At 39.4% G+C, this 18,162-nt stretch overlaps 1 protein-coding gene across 3 annotated transcripts in view; it reads left to right on the top strand.

Annotated features, from left to right (window-relative positions):
* PUDP (pseudouridine 5'-phosphatase) overlaps nt 1–18,162 on the top strand; it is a 575,274-nt gene that overhangs the window by 375,314 nt on the left and 181,798 nt on the right. The window lies entirely within an intron of this gene.

Consider the following 18,162-nt stretch of genomic DNA (forward strand, 5'->3'; position numbering starts at 1 on the left):
CTATTATTGTCAAGTAGTTGAAAACCCTTCCTTCCATTTCATGTTTTTTATGACATACGTATGCCTGTGATAACCATTTGTGGCATGGCTGTCTCCCTCTTTTTTTAGCTTGCATGCACATTATCAAACTATAGTTTTCTGCCACATGGCCACATCCTAAATCCTCTTCTTATATAGTTTTCAGATTTATCCCAGCTCATATATGTAGATATAATTCGTTTATTTTTAATTGTTGCATAATTTGAGATTTAAGTCACTATTTAGGTCATTGTGACTTTTTTTAATTGCAAGAAATACTTTGTGTCTCCTTGAACATGTGTGAGTACATGAGCTTTTTTTTTCTAGGAATGTGTGTATGTGAAATAACTAGGTCATAAGGTCGACAAGGAGGTACAGTTTTAACTTAAGTAGCTATTTACAAAAATAGCTTAACAGATTTGCAGGCTTACTGGCAGATTGAAAAACTCCATTTTCAGCAACCTTGAAAACACTTGATTCTGTCATATCTTGTAAATTTAAAAAAAAATAGAAGTCAAATTAGAATTAAATAAGAACTCCCTGTTATTTAAGGTATAGCTTCTTGATTTTTAGGGCTTGAACACGTTTTTATAATGTTTCTGGCTCTTCCATCTACTTTAATATAAATTGTCTTTTCATATCGTTTGATCATTTTCTTCAGTATTCCTTTTTCTTACTGATTTGTAAAACTTCCTTACAGAGGTGGGGACAAATCTGGTTTGGGTTTTGTCCCTTGTAAGTATCTCCCAGACAACAACTTTACAGATGACTTATGGTGCCTTCTGTTATACAGAAACGTTTGACTGGTGCAATTTTGCATGCCAAAATTTTGCTTTTGATTCTCTATATTTGGTGTTTGAGGAAAATTTTCCCTAGTCCCAAGCCATAAAATATTTTTCATATACTTTTGTCTAAAAATTTGGACACTTTCTTTTTAAATTTAGATTTTTAACCCCCCTAATTTTTGTATGATAGAGTGCAGCATTCTCCCATCCCATCCCATCCCACTTGGAGAGACAGTGGCTTCAGCACCAGTTTTTCGGAAAGCTGATCACTACCCCACTGACTTAAGTGAATTTCTGTCATATTATGAGTTGCTTTTTATGCCTTCATGTATTTATGGTCTCTCTGTTTCGTTCCTTTGGTCTAGTTGTTCTCCATTGCCCCAGTGTTTTAGTTACTAAATGCTTTATAATGTTCTTGCTATTTTTCAGGAGAATTTCCCCATCTTTATCATTCTTCCAGATTTTCTTGATGAGTGTTGGCCATTTACCTTCCATGCGAATTGAGACCCAGTTTGTCCAGTTTAATGAATACTCAATTTTGATTTGATAGGAATTGCATTGAATTTTTATGTGTTTCAGGAGAATAAACATCTTTGAAGGTATTGAATCTTCCCTTTAATGATCAAAGTATATCTATTCATTTGTTACATCTTCTTTTATGTTCTCCATAACATTGTTTATTACTCTCCATAATGAGTTTTCATGATTATGATAGGTATATTTTAGATACTTTATACTTGTTGTTTTTATTAATTTTCTTTTTAATATAATGCTCATTAAATGATGTTTTCTAATTATTTGTGGCTGGTATAGAGGGATGCAAATTGCCTTTTGTATTACCCCTATATTCATCCACTTTATGGAACTCACTTATTATTAGCGTCCCTGAAGATTCTCTTATATACTCAATAGATAATCATATTGTCAGAGAATAGAAAGTTTCTCACTGCAGAATTTTTGCATCTCTTTGAACATTTTTGTCTAATTGCCTCACTAGCATTTCCACTGTAAGTTGGCATAGACAGTATATGTCTTGGTTTGCTGGGACCACTATGACAAATGCCAGCCCCTGGTGGGCTTCAGCAACAGGAATTTATTGGCTTATCATGTGAAGGTTAGAGAGCCAACCTAGATGTGTCAGCAGGCCATGCATTCACCAAACCAGTTGGCAATCACTGCCTGTGTCGCGCGTCAATCTGACTTTCTCTGTACTTCTGCAGCTTGTGCTTCTGCATCCAAATTTCCTCCACTTCTAAGGGCTCCAGTCATACTGGATGAAGACCCACCCTGGCTTAGCTTGGCCTCATCTTAATAGGACCTTCAAAGACCCAATGTACAATTGAGTCCACCCCCATAGGGCCAGGGCTTAGGGCTCAAACTTGTCTTTGTGGGGACACGAGTCAATCTCCATGGTGCACGTTGACATTTATAGGATGACATTTGTGTGTCTAATATGGCTGTGAGTAATGTTTTTTTTTTAGTATTAATTAAAGAAAAAAAGAAATTAACACAACATTTAGAAATTATTCCATTCTACATATGCAATCAGTAATTCTTAACATCATCACATAGATGCATAATCATCATTTCTTAGTACATTTGCATCGATTTAGGAAAAGAACTAGCAAAACAACAGAAAAAGATATAGAATGTTAATATAGAGAAAAAAATAAAAGTAATAATAATAGTAAAAAAAGAAAAAAAGAAAAGACAAACAAACAGACAGACAAAAAAAAAAAACCTATAGCTCAGATGCAGCTTCATTCAGTGTTTTAACATGATTACTTTACAATTAGGTATTATTGTGCTGTCCATTTTTGAGTTTTTGTATTTGCCCTGTTGCACAGTCTGTATCCCTTCAGCTCCAATTACCCATTATCTTACCCTGTTTCTAACTCCTGCTGGACTCTGTTACCAATGACATCTTCCAAGTTTATTCTCGAATGTCGGTTCACATTAGTGGGACCATACAGTATTTGTCCTTTAGTGTTTGGCTAGACTCACTCAACATAATGTTCTCTAGGTCCATCCATGTTATTACATGCTTCATAAGTTTATTCTGTCTTAAAGCTGCATAATATTCCATCGTATGTATATACCACAGTTTGTTTAGCCACTCTTCTGTTGATGGAGATTTTGGCTGTTTCCATCTCTTTGCAATTGTAAATAATGCTGCTATAAACATTGGTGTGCAAATGTCCGTTTGTGTCTTTGCCCTTAAGTCCTTTGAGTAGATACCCAGCAATGGTATTGCTGGGTCATATGGCAATTCTATATTCAGCTTTTTGAGGAACCGCCAAACTGCCTTCCACAGTGGTTGCACCATTTGACATTCCCACCAACAGTGGATAAGTGTGCCTCTTTCTCTGCATCCTCTCCAGCACTTGTCATTTTCTCTTTTGTTGATAATGGCCATTCTGGTGGGTGTGAGATGGTATCTCATTGTGGTTTTGATTTGCATTTCTCTAATGGCCAGGGACATTGAGCATCTCTTCATGTGCCTTTTGGCCATTTGTATTTCCTCTTCTAACAGGTGTCTGTTCAAGTTTTTTTCCCATTTTGTAATTGGGTTGGCTGTCTTTTTGTTGTTGAGTTGGACAATCTGTTTATAAATTCTGGATACTAGACCTTTATCTGATGTGTCATTTCCAAATATTGTCTCCCATTGTGTAGGCTGTCTTTCTACTTTCTTGATGAAGTTCTTTGATGCACAAAAGTGTTTAATTTTAAGGAGTTCCCATTTATTTATTTCCTTCTTCAGTGCTCTTGCTTTAGGTTTAAGATCCATAAAACCACCTCCAATTGTAAGTTTCATAAGATATCTCCCTACATTTTCCTCTAACTGTTTTATGGTCTTAGACCTAATGTTTAGATCTTTGATCCATTTTGAGTTAACTTTTGTATAGGGTGTGAGATACAGGTCTTCTTTCATTCTTTTGCATATGGATACCCAGTTCTCTGGGCACCATTTATTGAAGAGACTGTTCTGGCCCAGGTGAGTTGGCTTGACTGCCTTATCAAAGATCAAATGTCCATAGATGAGAGGGTCTATATCTGAGCACTCTATTCGATTCCATTGGTTGATATATCTATCTTTATGCCAATACCATGCTGTTTTGACCACTGTGGCTTCATAATATGCCTTAAAGTCAGGCAGCGTGAGACCTCCAGCTTCGTTTTTTTTCCTCAAGATGTTTTTAGCAATTCGGGGCACCCTGCCCTTCCAGATAAATTTGCTTATTGGTTTTTCTATTTCTGAAAAATAAGTTGTTGGGATTTTGATTGGTATTGCATTGAATCTGTAAATCAATTTAGGTAGGATTGACATCTTAACTATATTTAGTCTTCCAATCCATGAACACGGTATGCCCTTCCATCTATTTAGGTCTTCTGTGATTTCTTTTAGCAGTTTTTTGTAGTTTTCTTTATATAGGTTTTTTGTCTCTTTAGTTAAATTTATTCCTAGGTATTTTATTCTTTTAGTTGCAATTGTAAATGGGATTTGTTTCTTGATTTCCCCCTCCACTTGTTCATTACTAGTGTATAGAAATGCTACAGATTTTTGAATATTGATCTTGTAACCTGCTACTTTGCTGTACTCATTTATTAGCTCTAGTAGTTTTGTTGTGGATTTTTCCGGGTTTTCGACGTATAGTATCATATCGTCTGCAAACAGTGATAGTTTTACTTCTTCCTTTCCAATTTTGATGCCTTGTATTTCTTTTTCTTGTCTAATTGCTCTGGCTAGAACTTCCAACACAATGTTGAAAAATAGTGGTGATAATGGACATCCTTGTCTTGTTCCTGATCTTAGGGGGAAAGTTTTCAATTTTTCCCCATTGAGGATGATATTAGCTGTGGGTTTTTCATATATTCCCTCTATCATTTTAAGGAAGTTCCCTTGTATTCCTATCTTTTGAAGTGTTTTCAACAGGAAAGGATGTTGAATCTTGTCAAATGCCTTCTCTGCATCAATTGAGATGATCATGTGATTTTTCTGCTTTGATTTGTTGATATGGTGTATTACATTAATTGATTTTCTTATGTTGAACCATCCTTGCATACCTGGGATGAATCCTACTTGGTCACAATGTATAATTGTTTTAATGTGTTGTTGGATACGATTTGCTAGAATTTTATTGAGGATTTTTGCATCTATATTCATTAGAGAGATTGGTCTGTAGTTTTCTTTTTTTGTAATATCTTTGCCTGGTTTTGGTATGAGGGTGGTGTTGGCTTCATAGAATGAATTAGGTAGTTTTCCCTCCACTTTAATTATTTTTAAGAGTTTGAGGAGAGTTGGTACTAATTCTTTCTGGAATGTTTGATAGAATTCACATATGAAGCCATCTGGTCCCGGACTTTTCTTTTTAGGAAGCTTTTGAATGACTGATTCAATTTCTTTACTTGTGATTGGTTTGTTGAGGTCATCTATGTCTTCTTGAGTCAAAGTTGGTTGTTCATGTCTTTCCAGGAACCCATCCATTTCATCTAAATTGTTGTATTTATTAGCGTAAAGTTGTTCATAGTATCCTGTTATTACCTCCTTTATTTCTGTAAGGTCAGTAGTTATGTCTCCTCTTCCATTTCCGATCTTATTTATTTGCATCCTCTCTCTTCTTCTTTTTGTCAATCTTGATAAGGGCCCATCAATCTTATTGATTTTCTCATAGAACCAACTTCTGGTCTTATTGATTTTCTCTATTGTTTTCATGTTTTTAATTTCATTTATTTCTGCTCTAATCTTTGTTATTTCTTTCCTTTTGCTTGCTTTGGGATTAGTTTGCTGTTCTTTCTCCAGTTCTTCCAAGTGGACAGTTAATTCCTGCATTTTTGCCTTTTCTTCTTTTCTGATATAGGCATTTAGGGCAATAAATTTCCCTCTTAGCACTGCCTTTGCTGCGTCCGATAGGTTTTGATATGTTGTGTTTTCGTTTTCATTCGCCTTGAGGTATTTACTAATTTCTCTTGCAATTTCTTCTTTGACCCATTCGTTTTTAAGAGTGTATTGTTGAGCCTCCACGTATTTGTGAATTTTCTGGCACTCGGCCTATTATTGATTTCCAACTTCATTCCTTTATGATCCGAGAAAGTGTTGTGTATGATTTCAATCTTTTTAAATTTGTTAAGACTTGCTTTGTGACCCAGCATATGGTCTATCTTTGAGAATGATCCATGAGCACTTGAGAAAAAGGTGTATCCTGCTGTTGTGGGATGTAATGTCCTATAAATGTCTGTTAAGTCTAGCTCATTTATAGTAATATTCAGATTCTCTATTTCTTTATTGATCCTCTGTCTAGATGTTCTGTCCATTGATGAGAGTGGGGAATTGAAGTCTCCAACTATTATGGTATTTGTGTCTATTTCCCTTTTCAGTGTTTACAGTTTATTCCTCACGTATTTTCTGGCATTCTGGTTCGGTGCGTAAATATTTATGATTGTTATGTTTTCTTGTTTAATTGTTCCTTTTATTAGTATATAGTGTCCTTCTTTGTCTCTTTTAACTGTTTTACATTTGAAGTCTAATTTGTTGGATATTAATATAGCAACTCCTGCTCTTTTCTGGTTGTTATTTGCATGAAATATCTTTTCCCAACCTTTCACTTTCAACCTATGTTTATCTTTGGGTCTAAGATGTGTTTCCTGTAGGCAGCATATAGAAGGATCCTGTTTTTTAATCCATTCTGCCACTCTATGTCTTTTGATTGGGGAGTTCAGTCCATTAACATTTAGTGTTATTACTGTTTGGATAATATTTTCCTCTAACATTTTGCCTTTTGTATTATATATATCATATCTGACTTTCCTTCTTTCTACACTCTTCTCCATACCTCTCTCTTCTGTGTTTTCGTTTCTGACTCTAGTGCTCCCTTTAGTATTTCTTGCAGAGCTGGTCTCTTGTTCACAAATTCTCTCAGTGACTTTTTGTCTGAGAATGTTTTCATTTCTCCCTCATTTTTGAAGGACAATTTTGCTGGATATAAAAGTCTTGGTTGGCAGTTTTTCTCTTTTAGTAATTTAAATATATCATCCCACTGTCTTCTAGCTTCCATGGTTTCTGCTGAGAAATCTACACATAGTCTTATTGGGTTTCCCTTGTATGTGATGGATTGTTTTTCTCTTGCTGCTTTCAAGATCCTCTCTTTCTCTTTGACCTCTGACATTCTAACTAGTAAGTGTCTTGGAGAACACCTATTTGGGTCTATTCTCTTTGGGCTGTGCTGCACTTGTTGGATCTGTAATTTTAGGTATTTCATAAGAGTTGGCAAATTTTCAGTGAAAATTTCTTCCATTAGTTTTTCTCCTCCTTTTCCCTTCTCTTCTCCTTCTGGGACACCCACAACACGTATATTTGTGCGCTTCGTATTGTCCTTCAGTTCCCTGATCCCCTGCTCAAATTTTTCCATTCTTCTCCAGATAGTTTCTGTTTGTTTTTGGAATTCAGATGTTCCATCCTCCAAATCACTAATTCTATCTTCTGTCTCTTTAAATCTATCTTTGTAGTTATCCATTGTTTTTTCCATCTTTTCTACTTTGTACTTCACTCCCATAAGTTCTGTGATTTGTTTTTTCAGTTTTTCTATTTCTTCTTTTTGATCAGCCCATGTCTTCTTCATGTCCTCCCTCAATTTATCGATTTTGTTTTTGAAGAGGTTTTCCATTTCTGTTCGTATATTCAGCATTAGTTGTCTCAGCTCCTGTATCTCATTTGAACTATTGGTTTGTTCCTTTGACTGGGCCATATTTTCAATTTTCTGAGCGTGATCCATTATCTTCTGCTGGCGTCTGGGCATTTAGTTAGATTTCCCTGGGTGTTGGACCCAACAGTTTGAAAGATTTTTCTGTGAAATCTCTGGGTTCTGTTTTTCTTATCCTGCCCAGTAAGTGGCACTTGTGGCACTCGTTTGTCTGCGGGTCCCACCAGTAAAAGGTGCTGTGGGTCCTTTAAGTTTGGAAAACTCTCGCCGTGGGGAAGGTTCGCCAGCCGGAGCGGCTTGGAAGTGTGCCAATTCGAATCTCCCCGCCGGCCCGCGGATCCGAACGCGGGGAGGGTCGCCGGCTGCCACAGCCCAGGAGAGTGCCCGTCCGAATCTCCTAGCCGGCCCGGGGCGCCAAGCGTGGCGGGAGGGTACCAGCTGCTGCGGCCCAGGGGAGTGCACCTTTCCCAGCCAGACCGAGAAGCCACGTGTTTAGAAGGGACCCCGGTCACTGTTCTCCACGGCCTGGGGATCTCCGATCCAATTCTCCCAGCTGGTCTGGGGGGCCGCGCGTGTGTGAGGCGGGGGGCGCCAGCCGCCGCAGCTTGAGGGGACCGCCTGTCCAATTCTCCCAGTTGGCCCGGAAAGGAGGGAGGGAGTGACTCCGGCCGCCTGCCGCCCTGGCCGGGGGAAGCCCGCACCCTTCAGCGATCTCACCGGAGCGGGTTCTCCCAGCCAGTCAACCGTTCCAGAATGGGGTACACTGTCTTCTTGATCTCTGTCGTGGCTCCGGGTGCTGTTCTGTATCGTTTCTACTCCCCTAGTAGCTGTTCTGGAAGAGGAACTAAGACCCGCGTGTCTTACTAAGCCGCCATCTTCTCCAGAAATCATGAGTAATGTTTTAATTCAAAAAGAATTCTTTAAATTGCCACATGGTTAATGACATAAATAAATTGAACCACAAGTTACCTTTTTATGTAAGGAGATGGATGCCTCTCTGAGCTTGCGCCTCTGCACGGAGGGAAAGCCCTTCTCTCCACTGTTATATTCTCACTCCGCAGGGCAGTTTCTTCTTTGGGTCCTCTGCCTCTGCTGCCTTCTGAGAAGTGTCTCCTGGGCTGTGGTCTGTATCAACCCTGCCCCAGCGTCCCCAGTCCCTGCTTCGTTTTCTTCAGGGCACTAAACATCTCTGATACTATCTTGCTATTTCCTTGTGAGTCTGTTTGCCTGTAGCCTGCTTTCTCCTCCAGAATTGAAGTTCCACACCTGGAGGGACCTTGTCCTCTCCCGCCCCTGCAGTGCCTTCCCATCACATGCCGCAGGTGCTGAGAGACTGCTTTCATGAACAAGCAAGTCGAATTGAGGTGTATTCAGTGCCTGCCAAATCCACACGCGAATGTGTTCTCTAGCAATCACTTTTTTTGTTTAGAATATATTGAAGTGGATGTTTTGGAACACAAGAGTCTGCCATGGAATAATCTTGTTATTCTTCTGCCCTTTATTTCAACTCAGAACCTTGTCACACAGCATTTAGATATTACCAACACGGTTTTCAACCCCTGGTTTTGTGAGATTTCTTCATTTACATTTTTCTGCAAATCTGGACATCTGGAAGGTCAGATGCTGGAGCTAACTGCAAAAAGAAAGAGCATATTTTGGGAACTTCCATGACCTGTCCTGGGGCAGAATGGATTGGAAGGGACAGTCATTTACCAAAACACATTTTCCTCACTGGCTTTCTGTTACTGCATGACAAATTAATGCAAACGTGGCAACTTAAAACAACACACATTTATTATCTCACAGTTTCTGCTGTCAGTAATTCAAGCATGGCTTCGTGCGGCTCCCTAATTCAGCATCTCACTCCCTTCAATCCAGATCAGCCAGGGCTGCAGGCTCCTGAGAGGCTTAGCTGTAGGAAACACCCATCTCCTACCTTCAGGCTATTGGCAGGGTTCGTCTCCTTGTGGTTACAGGACTGAAGCCTCCCTTTCCCAACAGACTATTGGCTGAGGGCCACTCTCAGCTCCTGGAAGCCAGCCACAGTTCTTTGCCACATGACCCTCTCCATGGTCCCTCTCCCCCAAAAGGCAACTGAGTTCTTCAAATCCAGAAATGGAGAAAGGGTGGCTCTGACTTTCACCTGATTAAGTCAGGCCCACCCAGGACGATCTCCCTTTTCGTTAACCTGATTTGGGACCTTAATCACACTTGCAGAATCCCTTCCCGTTTGCTATACTGTTGGCTGGAAGCAAGTCACAGATGCCACCCACTCTCAAGGGGAGGGAGTTATACAGGTTCTGAAAACCATGGGGCAGGAAGGGTGGGGGCCGCCATAGGGGAAAGGTAGGAAAAGGAGGAGGAAAGTAGGATGGAAGGGGCAGAGACAAGAAAAGGTGTGAAGCCAGGCAAGCACCACTAAGAGGAGACTTGAGCCTGCCCCTGTCTATTACTCCTCAGACTTATCGCAACCTGAGCCAGAGAACCAGGTTTTTTCACCCTGCACCTGTGAGCCCTTGGTTAAAGGAAAAGGGATGCAGACTCAAAGGCTTATTTAGCCTGCTGTGCATATGGGTGCAAGATCTCCAAGGATGTCCTTCTCAATGGCCATCAAGGTTGCCAACTCACTGAAGCCAAGGTGGGCTCCCTGAAAATTGTTAAAACGATCCAGAAATGGTGAAAAATGCTCCAAGACAGGGCACTGACATTGTTTTCTATAGGAAGTGAGGCTGAATCAATCTTATTTCTCTTCTGGAAATAACATATGTTTCCCCTAACTTTAAAAGTCAATATATGGGTGAAAAAAAAAAGGCAAACTCAGAAATTCAGCCACTTATAAAGAAAGGCACAAAGATCCTGTGTGTACTATCATCGTCTGGTTCATATTTCAGTTCCTACACTTCTGGACTTTTCCCCATACCTGCATCCACATTCCTTTTAAAGTGTGTGCTTAGTGATGTGGAGAGCAATTGCGTTTACTATCAGGTCCTTCTAGGGCATCCAATGAAGCTATCAGATTTGAGGTCTATATGCTGCCACCTGCCAAATATTTTCTTTTGAGGGATACATTTCACTTTTTGTCAGCATTGAATTAAATAACTGGCTCACATATAAATGCTGTAGACACATTGTCTTTGGGAGACAATGGCATACCTTTCTGGGGAAGTTCAACCGTGAACAACTCTGCTGGCTTATCGGTAATCATACCCTCCAAAATATCAGTGTGTTCTCAGAAGTGATGAGGAGAGCTGCTCAAAAGAATGAGGATCATTTTGTTAAATCAGCGATGGATATGTGATTTAGGCTAGTTAGCACATATTTATGAGCTTGTGGGGTAGACAAGCAAATGAGCATTGATTTTTATTTTGGTGATAAATTGGTATTAGAGACATGTGAAATATCATCTACTTTTAGTGTGGTCCCGTCTCCCTTCCTTGGGTTTCCATGAGTTCTGCTTCCCTGGAGTCCCACCTTCCTGGCCTCTGGTCTGGGTGCCTGCCTTAGGTAGCTCAGCCTAGCTTCTCTGGAACTTTGCTTCAGTTTTCTGCTCTTAACTAAGGGGTGAAGTCAGTGAGGGCTACTGGGGTGACTGTGTAGCTCAGAACTTCTGAGAACAAGGCAACTAAGCTTGGGGGACCCCAGCGTTGCTCCTTAGCTTAGACATGACCTAAAATATTACATTTCCCAGTAATACAGCTAACATTTTGGACTCTTTTGTCCCGATGCCTCTGAGTATCTCCACTGGTTCACAGCTCAGTTTGGAAAAGAGAGCTGTTCACTTTCTCCCACCCCCATAGATGTTTACATTTTTAGCATCTTTTAGTCTATTTATCTGTAATTACATAATTTCCTTGGTTAAGCAATCATTGATTGAATACATTCCATGAGCAAGGCAGCATGCAGGAATGCATAATCAACCATGACTCAAAAATGTGTGAGAAGAGTCTGGCTAGTGAGTCTTGCAATTCTTATATTTATCTGTTTCTCTGAAACAGAGAAAATCTTTACATGTTACTTAAAACCATAATTGGGGTGAAGTCAGTTGCAAACATTCATTAGATTAAGATCACTTCACAAAATTGAGAAATATCCAGAATACAAATGGTTAAATACATAAAAATATAGTCATGCCATGGAATTCATAGAAGTGTTTATTGAGTTGGGGAAACGATTACAGTCTATTGATAAGTGAAAAAAGAATAGATGATCTTTTTTTGTAAATATCTATATAGGTAGATGATTGATAGATAAATAGGTAGAGAGAGAGAGAGATGATGGAAAGACAACTAATTAGATGTTGATGGATAATAGATGGGTCTGGTAGATAGGTATGTAGATGATAGGTAGGTACATAGATTAGATTAGATAGATAGATAGATAGATAGATAGATAGATAGATAGATAGATAGATAGATAGATAAGCAGATACAGACCTAAATTTTGACATGGTTTACTATGAATGGTTAAATTATTGATTCTCTTGATTTTTGCGTTTTCTGAGACTCAGACATTAGCTTTATTCATTTGAAAGAATGACTTGTTCCCTGTTGAGCTCTGTTCTTTCCTTTACCAGCTAGGCATCTCCTTCATAATACATTTCTCTGAATCTCAATTTCCCAAAAGTCCCTACACCCACTGGCTCGAGACCAGTCCTGGCTGTGTCTAGAGGGAGGGAAAGGAGTATGCTGATAGAGATCAGCTTGTTTTGTCCCCTCCTGGGACATAAAATTAAATGTAAGCTTTTTGAAGTGGTATCTTGGTTCTAGATACTGTGTGTCAAGTAGAAAAAAACAAAGCTAAAGAAGTAACAATCCTTTCCATTAAGTTGTGAACTTCAACAGTCCTGGCATTGCAGTAATTACTGGGGACATAAAGATGAGAAGACATGATTCCTGGCTGAGAATTGCTTACATTCTCATGAAGTTCAACCTTATGGTGGTTCTTAAGTAGCATTGCAATGACCTGGGAAGACTTGCCAGTTTGGGGTATTGGCCCTTTCTTGAGGCGTGGGGTCTTGAACCCTCTAAGGTTTTCAGGTTCCCTGAAGCATGTGGCAGAAGGACAGGTCCCTATCCCTCTGGCTAAAACCACTCCCCCTCTCCATCCTATGCCTTTTGCAGAGAGAGTAGAACTCCGCATCATCGCTCAGATTGAAAACAGAGATTTATGTATATGAAAGCACTGTTTTCAATAGTACCCCTAAGGTTGCAAGGGTGGTTCATTGGTAGAGGGCTTGCTTTCCATGCAGAAGACCTGGGTTCCATTCCCAGACCATGAACCCCCACCTACTCACCACCCAGAAAAAGATGAATAGTACTCCTATAATTTGACTTACAGACTCTACAACATCCCAAGGTTGACTGCACACATCACACCACTAGGAGACATGCAGTTATTTTGTGAATCTGGTGGACAATTTAGAGATAAGCCAACTCCAGCCAGAGAGGCAGAGTGAAGGTTCAGGGCAGCCATCCAGTGCTGCCCATGCTGTGAGTAGTCTGGGGGCACTGACAGTGAGAGGTTGGATGGGAAAGCACAGTGGTCTGTCTGTTGGAGTCCTCCAAGCCCCAAATGCAGGACACACTCTGGATAAGCAGTATTTCCCAGGCTTGGAGGCAGAGCAGGGCAATGCCAGTAAGCTGCCATGAATGGGATGGATGGAATTACTGAGTGCAATCCCAAATGGACTCAGCATTTAACTTACAGAAAAAATCTTAAGTCTGTAGCTTAGTCCTCCAAGTGGTATTTCCTCCAATAAGGGACATTGAAAAACAATAGTGCTTGTATGAGGTACTTTGTTCATTTGGTCAATTCAGTCTCACTCCTGTGCTGCATTTTTTTCTCAATGGGATGCGGTCTTTAATGGTGGAGATGTGTGCTTCAAAGGACTTCAGAGCAATGTGGTTTCGAACATGTCAGCCACACACAGTGTTGACCTCCAGCAGTGGGGGAAAATGTGGAACACACTATCCCTTCTTGGCATGAGAGGAGAGCGGGTCATTAAAAACATAAATCCAACAAAGAAATCAAGATGTGGGTGTATAGAGCCACAAGCTCCCACTGTTAGATTGGGTAAGCAGAAGGTGGACTTTATGCCTCTGAATCCAGCAGTCAAGAGCCCCTGTATGACTTGGAACTGCACATCCAATGGCCACCACAATGAACAGATGGTGTTCACAGTTCATTTTGATAAACTTAACAATAACGTCCCCCCCAAAGTGTCACTCCAGGGATATGTCACACTGACACACTCTACTGGGTCTAGAGTAAAGTGGACAGGCACCCAGTTCAGGGCAGGTGTGAGTCGAATGCCAGCAGTGGTGCTTTAAAACAGGAATGAATGAGGCTTGCTTGGAAGATTCATATTTTGTTCCAGGGGTCTGCAATTCAGCTCTAGTTTTGGGCAGTTTGCAGTGCACATGGGTCAAAACCAACAGTTCCTGGTTCAGGGTTTTATTCACTTCCAGCAGGTGCTGAGTTAACGGGAAGAAGTCAGATGATACGGATGATTGTATCGGGAATGTACACTAAAGGGCAGAATTGCTTAGCCAGTGTAGTGTTCCATGCATACCAGGGTCTCAAATTCAGCCTTAAAATGTTCTGTTTCTCTGCTCGTGCCATATGTTTGAGAAAATAAGAGAACCTACCAATGAAATGTATATAAATCTATGCTGTAAAAGTTAATTAGCCAACAGATGATGGAATGACATTGCCCTGCCTCATTTGAAGGACCCAAGGCAGACATAATCATCTCAACAACATGTACTGATGCGTTTTACAAATAAGACAGTGTGCTCTGCCCAGGGAAGGGGGTGGGGTGGCAATACAAAAAAGAGCAGCCTTTGGTGAATGCGACTTAGAGGTGAGGTATTGCAAATAACTCTTGTACCAAGTCCAGTGGTACAAGCATGAAGAAAAGGTCCCGCTGATGTTCTATTCAGCAGTGGAGGAAGGGATTACTTTGGTCTGGTGGATCAAGAGACACTTTCCTAAGGATATGTATGTAAACAGGGCCTTGGCAGGTAAGGAGGATTCAGAGAGAGTCAGAGAAAGAGTGTGGAGTGAAAGGACATTTGAAATTGGAGCAAGGGCCTGAGAGTATGACCTATCAGGGGAAAAATGGGAGAGCAGGGTGTGAGATTGTAGCATAGGGCATCAGTAGGCAGGGAAGTTTGTTGGAGCCCAGTGCCTGGAAGGTACTTCTCACTGGCCTCCGTAATATGGGCTTTATTTCATAGGTGGGGCATGGACAGGGCATCCTCTAATCTTAATGTTTCATTGCATTTTTACAGCAGTGAAACTATTCCTTGTGAAACTGTTTTGGTGTATGCATGACATTCCTTTGGCGAAAACCCATAGAATTGTACAACACAAAGCATAAACCCTAATGTAAACTATAGTCTTTAGATACTAAAAATGTATCAATATTGGTTCATCAGTTGTAACAAATGGACAACACAAACACAAAATATTGATGATAGGCGAATCTGTGTGTATGTGTAGGTGCGGGGAGGGGTTTATGGGAATGCTGTCCTTTCTGGGCAGTTTTTCCATAAACCTAAAACTGCTCTGAAAATAAAGTTCATTATGATAAAAAAGATGACTGAAGAACTGATACATCATTTATTTCCAAAGATTATTTTGATGAAATGATAAAGAACCCTGAGAAGGACTTGTTTTCTGTCACTGTTAAACAATCTAGTTGATAGAAGCATAAGTACATTTAGGTTAATATCAAATTATAGTTCATTTATGAATGCAGTACATTTTCTGAAAGCCCCAAAGGACTCCATGGATGTAATCTCATTACTCTCTCCAGCACTTCCAGGAAGTTCCTGACAGCTGTGGGCCATGCTTCATAGATTATGGAAACCAGGGGGAGACACCAAATGTCTTACCTCAGGCCACAGAGTCAATTTCCACCCTTGCAGAAAGACAAGTCTTATTTTGGAAAATCCTCTGAACACAACCATGCTTACCCAGCTTGGGGAATAGTTGCTCACCCAGTGCTGCCATAGGCAGTTGACATTTCAGAAGCGTTCTTTCCAAGAGAGGGACAAAGGAAGACAACTCAATTTGGGAATGTAGAAACAGAGAAAGCATTCTTTCCTTGGGACATCTCGTCATGACTGGCAGTTCTTTGAGTTACTAAACTATTTTAAGAATTCAACTTGTTTGGGGGATGAGAAAGGACGTTGTCTATGGACTCTAGCCCTTCATTATTGGGGAAAATCCACATTTCTTGCTTTAAAGGAGACAACCAAAAATGGACAGCAAAATAGTGAAATTGAGTTCAAATATTGAAGGAAAGATAGCTTTTGACAAAGATGGTAGGTGTTTCTTCAAAATTGCTACAAGGTGGTAAAGTACCAAGTCCATGTCTCACATTGTGTTTCTTCTTTTGTCTTTTGACACATTGTGTTTTCACCCATGTTTCTTGTTACCCTGTTGCAGTCCATATTGTGGCTGAGAAAGGCTCAGCAAGTCAAGGTTCCCGAACATACTACTTAGCCTGTAAACCCGTAGAACTCACCTCCCTTCATCAGGCCTAGGGGGTCCTCGCTTTTCTGCGCTTACTGAATTCCAACCCTGTTTTAAGAATTCATCTGTACTGTTACCAAGGTTTATTTAAGTAATCTTGGATAATTTTTCCAAAACTATCTATGCCGATATTTTGCTTCCATGTCAATTAAGTAATGGCTTTACAAAAGGGACGCATTCTATTTTACGTCTGGAGATAGAGTGAGCTGCGAAAAAAGTGTGAAATTGATGACTCCTAATTTAAACTTTCTTTGATTCCTTTGCACTGGCAGAGGAATTTAAGGGAAGAGTAGAAAAAACTAACGTCCATCCATCTTTACCATCGGAATGCTATAATTCAGCTGTTGAACGGGCTTCTGGTTTGAAAGATGATCAAGTACGCCACTGCTAACATAGACAGTGCAGTTTAGCATAACCTTCTCTCCACGCAGTTAAATCTTTTTCCTTTTGAAAGGTCCAGCAAGAGTCTCTGAGGACTAGAATGTCGTGTTTGTCAGTAATTTTCCAGTATATCAGCATCCATGGCTTAATGAAGTATCCTCCAGAAAATGAAACAGACACTTAAATTACTGGATGGTTAGTTAAATAAGAGCTGTTTCTTTATAATTAGGTATAAGAATCCTCAAAAACTAATAAGAGGAATATCTTTGCTGAAAATGTTAGGGAATGCAAAGATTTTTCTAGGTCACTGACCAGGGAAACTTAAACTTTGAAACAAATATCCCAAACTGCAGTGTCATTGGCAACTTTTGGGAATGGTGTACATGGCTCAGACCATGGATTTTAAAAGCTCCTCAGATGATTCTGATATACCCTGGGTTATGAACCATTGGGCAATGGATATAAATGCAAGTATTCTGCATTCTATTTGCAGAAAATCTGAAAAAGTATTTGATCAGTCTCTGTATTCACAGAGATATTGAAACACTTTAGGAATCAAAGGTAACTTAATAAAGGCAAATGAAATAAGGAATACATCTGCAAATGTGGCAAATTGGTGTGTTGTTATTAGAAACTTCTACAGTACTGTGAGACTGAGATGCAAAGGGAAATTATAAAATAATTGTTAAAAGGAAAAAAGGGCAGGAAAGAGTTTCTTCCTCTTGATCTGAATCAATCTATTAATTATGGAATCTGCTTCATTTTAACATCCTTGCTCCAGAAATATGCCAAGCCATATTAGTGATAAAATTATGTTTGTTAATAAAAATGACATGCTTCTTCTGACTGATTTACAGTATTCAGCTATACAGAATTTGGAAAATCTATAGATTTGAAGGCATTATGTTGAGAGCTCAGCAAATAACTTGTTTCTAATGAATGTCAAAGACACTTCTCTATTGAAGGTTCTTGATATGTGAGTGATTTTAGGCAATGCCTAAGAGACCAGCAAGGTAAAAAAAAAAAAAAATAGAGTAAAAAGGGTGTAATGTAATTGTAGTTTGTTTACAGTTACAGAGAGGCACAGAAGCAATGATTCTCTAACAAAAAGACCAATCAAAAATCACTGGGATCCGTTAACTTGGTGTTATATTTACATGGTCAGTTACGTTTTATTTGTCTAGTAAAATGCAACTATATTCATTGTGTATGTTTTAAATATTTGGGAATGCAAACTACTAATTTGGGGGAAGTTATTTCAAAAGTTTAATGCTTCTCTAAAAAAATCAAATGGCTCACCTTTCTTTAAAGCTCCTAATTCAATTGCCAGATAATCTGGCCATATATCTGTTTCTGTGTAAATATCAGCAAATACAACTGTGTACGACTGTATATTTACATATATGCATATAAGAAGTTTATATCTCTGTATATAACACATGTGTTAAAAAGATGGAATCATCTCATGCTTTTTACAACTTGTACTTATTTCATGAATAATATAGCATAAATATTACCTGCTTTCAAATCTTATTTTGTATGGGTACTGCTTGAGCTTAAAGTAAAAATGAAATACAAAGAAAATTATTTCAAAATAGATTCTTGAAAAATTATTTTGGACAATCAAAAAATTAACAACATTAATATATATAATTAATGTATTAACTATATATTAAAGTACATGTGAATTTCTGTTTAATAAAGGAGAAAAATAGAGTCAGACCCCTTCACCTGCCCAC

Source organism: Tamandua tetradactyla, chromosome X (assembly GCF_023851605.1).
Source record: "Tamandua tetradactyla isolate mTamTet1 chromosome X, mTamTet1.pri, whole genome shotgun sequence".
Taxonomy (NCBI): Eukaryota; Metazoa; Chordata; class Mammalia; order Pilosa; family Myrmecophagidae; genus Tamandua; species Tamandua tetradactyla.